Source organism: Anopheles maculipalpis, assembly GCF_943734695.1.
Source record: "Anopheles maculipalpis chromosome X unlocalized genomic scaffold, idAnoMacuDA_375_x X_unloc_1, whole genome shotgun sequence".
NCBI classification, from domain to species: domain Eukaryota; kingdom Metazoa; phylum Arthropoda; class Insecta; order Diptera; family Culicidae; genus Anopheles; species Anopheles maculipalpis.
This window is the reverse complement of record NW_026060413.1, coordinates 610,795-615,794: the sequence shown is the minus strand read 5'-3', so window position 1 is coordinate 615,794 and position 5,000 is coordinate 610,795. Positions and strand designations below refer to the sequence as shown.

At 57.2% G+C, this 5,000-nt stretch overlaps 1 non-coding gene across 1 annotated transcript; it reads left to right on the top strand.

Moving 5' to 3' along the window:
- The first annotated feature begins 4,565 nt into the window (after positions 1-4,565).
- Positions 4,566-4,723, top strand: LOC126566524 (5.8S ribosomal RNA). Its single transcript, XR_007607396.1, has one exon. It is a non-coding gene; the product is annotated as a 5.8S ribosomal RNA (ribosomal RNA).
- The last annotated feature ends 277 nt before the right edge of the window (positions 4,724-5,000 follow it).

Sequence of the window (5,000 nt, the reverse complement as noted above, 5' to 3'; positions counted from 1 at the left end):
ACCGGCCGACAGCCATCAGTCGGCGAGCAACGAGGGAGGCAGCACCGGCAGTACGAGCGGCTGGCCGAAGATGGCAAACGCGCCAGTTTGACGGCGAGCTGTATCGCCTGGCGTTGCAGGCAGCTCGTTTCTCGGAGAGGGCCACAGATCCGGAAAGCTTCACGCGCATCCTGAGCCGGGCGTGCAGTGAGACTATGGCGGAAGTCTCTCCTGTAGTCGGCCACACCGGAAAACCGGCGTATTGGTGGACGCCGGAAATTGGCCGACTGCGCGAGGAGTGCCGCCTGGCGTGGGAGAGGACATCTGGCGCATTGGCTGGCAGCGTGGCCCACTCCGAGGCCGTCGAGCACCATCAGGACGCCCGCCGTAGGCTGACGTCAGCCATCTTGGCCAGCAAGAAGGAGCGGTACGCTGAATCCATTCAGCAGCTGGAGGACGACGAGACAGGTCGGTGGCTGGGGGAAGCGCTCAAACGGCTATGTGGCAGCCGTGTGGCAAGAGAGAGCGATCCGTCCACGCTAGGACGAATCGTGGACGCTCTCTGCCCGGACCATCCCCCAGTCGACTGGCCCATCATCGAGCCGGACGGCGTCGGTATCAGGTCGGTTACTGAGCAGGAGTTGCTCGACATCGCGGCCGGCCTGAACCCTAGGAAGGCGCCCGGATTGGACGGACTGCCCAATGCTGCCCTCACGGCAGCCATCCGGGCGTACCCGTCGACGTTTGTACGGTTATACCAGGAGCTGTTGGATGCGGGCCGCTTCCCGGACCAGTGGAAGAAGGCGAAACTCGTCCTCATCCCCAAACCGGGGAAACCGCCAGGCGAGCCGTCATCCGTAAGACCAGTGATGCTACTGGATACACCTGGAAAGGTGTTCGAGCGAGTACTGCTGAACCGCCTTAACGACCACATCGAGAGACCAACGGAGCCGATGCTTTCCGAGCGTCAATTCGGCTTCCGATGTGGTCGCTCCACCCTTCAGGCGGTTGAACTGGTGGTCGAGGCTGCCAGATCTGCCATGAGCTTTGGACGCACTAACCGGCGCGACAAGCGCTGTCTACTCGTCGTTGCGCTGGACGTGCGCAATGCGTTCAACTCGGCGGACTGGCAGGCCATCGCGGAGGCGCTGCACGCAAAGGGAGTACCAGCAGGACTGCGCCGCATCCTGCAGGAGTACTTCCGGGACCGTGAGCTCACGTACGACACGAGCTCTGGCCCGGTAACACGTCGAGTAACGGCAGGAGTTCCACAGGGATCCATCCTCGGTCCCACTCTGTGGAACATCTTGTACGACGGCGTGTTGAGTGTGCAGCTGCCCGAAGGAGCAACGATCATCGGCTTTGCCGACGATTTAGCAGTACTGGCGAGAGGGTGCACACCGGAGGAGGCGGCTGGAGTAGCGGAGGAGGCGGTTACAGCTGTTTCGGGTTGGATGGAGCGACATCGGCTGCAGTTGGCCCCTGAGAAGACGGAGATTGTTCTCATCTCCAGTCTCAGAAGGGGCCACCCAGAGGTGCCCGTATCCATCAACGGAGTGGAGGTGCGATCCAAGCCTGCAATTCGCTACCTCGGGGTTCAGCTTCACGACCACCTATCGTGGAAGCCACACGTCGAGAAGGCCACGACGAAGGCACTCCGTGTGGTGAAGCTGGCCACCGGCATGATGCCAAACCATGCCGGACTGGGGATGGCGAAACGCAGGCTGCTGGCGGGGATTGCGGACTCCATCGTCAGATACGCGGCACCCATCTGGGCGGAGGCGGTGAAGCTCCAGTGGTGTCGACGGAAACTGGAGCAGCTGCAACGGCCTTTGGCGAAGGGAGTGGCGAGAACCTTCAGAACCGTCAAATACACGACGATGGTGGTATTGGCGGGGCTGATTCCGCTTCACCTCCAAGTTTTGGAGATGGCCCGTCGACACAAGAGGAACCAGGACGCTTTGAGAAGGGGAGTGATGATCGACAAGGAGGTGATCAAAAGGCTCGAGCGTTCGGCGACCATGGCGATGTGGCAGACATCATGGGACGAGGAGGCCGCACTTCCATCGGCGAGCCGTTTCGTACGCTGGGCACATCGCATCCTGCCGAACATAACTGCCTGGGTAGGTCGGAAACATGGCGAGGTTGATTTCCACCTGAGTCAGGTGCTCTCGGGACACGGCTTCTTCCGAGAGTACTTGCACGCCATGGGTTTCGTCTCTGCCCCGACCTGCCCATTCTGCGCCGACAACGTGGTCGAGTCGGCTGAGCACGTTATGTTCGTGTGCCCACGGTTCGCGGATGTGAGAACCCAACAGCTGGTCGACGAGGAGGGCGAGGCAGTTACTCCCGAACGGCTGGTGCCGTGGATGTTGACCAGTCCGGAGGCTTGGCAGTCAGCAGCAGAAGCGGCACGGCGAGTATGCCGCTTCTTGCAGCTACGCTGGCTGGAGCACCAGGCTACGGAGAACGTGGCGGTCATGGCTGACATCCACACAGCCGCGCAACGGGAGGAAGCAGCACGACGACAGGCCCAACGCGAGCGGCACAACGAGGGACAGCGTAGACGGCGTCGAGAGAGGAACGAGCGACTGGCTACAATCAACCCGGACGAAGGGGCTGCCATATCGCGTCCTATGGTAGCCCAAGCAAGGAGAATTGTACGCAACGCTGGTCCGCCCTCAGCCGAAGTCCTCCTTCGTAGACGGCTGAGGCGAAACCAGCAGCAGCGGGCGTATCGCGAACGCATGCGAGCGGGTACACTCCCATCCGTTCGTCCGGGGAGACTGCGCCGAGACAGGGAGCCACCGACTGCGGAGGAGGTAGAAAGGAGACGGGCAAATCGGCGTGAACGGGAGCGAGCGAGGCGACACGCAGAAGCCGATCGCCGCCGCAACCTATCAACCGATCGATTGAGTGGATTCACCAATCAACCGCCTTCAATCAACCGGAGCAGGCTGATACCGAGGACGTTTCGGCACCAACGGCCTCAGGGGACGACAACGGCCAATCACTCGTCAGGGGGAACAGGGAGGAGATTGGCCCAACAACAAGCGCTTCGTCAACGGCGGCGGACAGACGATGCCGATCGCAGACGTGGCGTGATGTCAGAGGACGCAGAGGCTGCCACTACAGAGGCGGAGACATCCGCGCGTTAATTTTCGTGGCCAACGGGCCTTTATTCATGTAAAATAAAAATAAATATATATTAAGGAGAAAAGTTAAATAATAGGAGGAGCGCCTGGCCCATGCGCGTGTTTGGGTCAGGACGCATTACGGCCGACGGTTACGCCCGTTTGGGAAGGCCGCCGGCTAGGGTGTTAGTGCGTGTTTTGTAACCTTTTGTATTTTTGTTATAATTCGTTAATAAACACGTACATGTTTGATAAAAAAAAAAAAAAAAACGAAGTGGAGCTTGCGGCTTAATTTGACTCAACACGGGAAAATTTACCAGGTCCGAACTTATCGAGGTAAGACAGATTAAGAGCTCTTTCTCAAACTTAAGGGTAGTGGTGCATGGCCGTTCTTAGTTCGTGGAATGATTTGTCTGGTTAATTCCGATAACGAACGCGACTCAAACAAGCTAACTAGAACGCTGTCAGCAGTGTGCCTCCGGGCACACCTGACGTTACGGGGCGGCGGCGCCTTCACGGGCGGTCGTCGCACTAGTTTGCCCTGCTTAGCGGGACAACTTGTGTTTAGCAAGGTGAGATTGAGCGATAACAGGTCCGTGATGCCCTTAGATGTTCTGGGCTGCACGCGTGCTACAATGTGGGCAGCAGCGTGTTCTCGCCAATTGGCGCCCCCATTCCGAGAGGAACGGGAAATCACCCAAATGCTCATTTAGTTGGGATTGGGGACTGCAACGGTCCCCATGAACCTGGAATTTCTAGTAAGTGCTAGTCATTAGCTAGCGCTGATTACGTCCCTGCCCTTTGTACACACCGCCCGTCGCTACTACCGATGGATTATTTAGTGAGGTCTCTGGAGGCATACCTTCCGCGGTTCCTTCGTGAGCTGCAGTTGGCACGGCCGAAGTTGACCGAACTTGATGATTTAGAGGAAGTAAAAGTCGTAACAAGGTTTCCGTAGGTGAACCTGCGGAAGGATCATTACCGATCACCCGCTTAAAGTAGCAAATGCATCGTCGGCTCAAAACTGACGCGCACATCTATAGTTCACGTAGCGTTACCCGCACCAAGTCAGGTAACATGCCAGTGGGTGATATTTCATCATGTGATGATCATGGCCCATGTTTGCAGCTACACTGTGTGGACTGTTTGGTGCAACAAATGGAATTTTGACGGAAGGGCACCACTCACGAGTGGAGCTTATAGATGCGCTGTCTCAAAGGCCAGCATATCAAAACACGCTAATAAGACATTGGTTCAAGCAAGATGGAGCAAGAAATAACACATGAAACACGCCAAGGACTCAAAGTGTTTCCATGTCAACTAACAACAAGGGACGGTATCCATCGATGGTCTTACAAAGTCGTGCTAGGTATGTCTGTCCGCGGTGGTCAGCGCATCATGTTATTCAGGGGCAGACAATATAAAGAGGAAGGCAAACACAAAGAGAAACAAAACCCTAGGCAGGGGATCACTCGGCTCATGGATCGATGAAGACCGCAGCTAAATGCGCGTCAGAATGTGAACTGCAGGACACATGAACACCGACACGTTGAACGCATATTGCGCATCGGACGTTTAAACCCGACCGATGCACACATCCTTGAGTGCCTACCAAGTTATCTATATTCTCCTACCAAACTGACTGTCCCATCCACAAGCGATGGGCTGTCGCAGCATGGCGTGCTCGGACCCGCAACCTGACGGGACCGTGGGCGCTGAAAGTGAGAGTGCTAATAGAAGACATTGGTGAGGTACAATTGGTGAGCGATGAACGGGCGCGCGACAAGACGCAACGGTTCGACCTCCAGTATCAACCAGGGATGAAACCCCCGCAGCCTAACAGATAACACCAGGCGCTAGCAAAGGGGTCCCAGGTTGGCTCGGTCG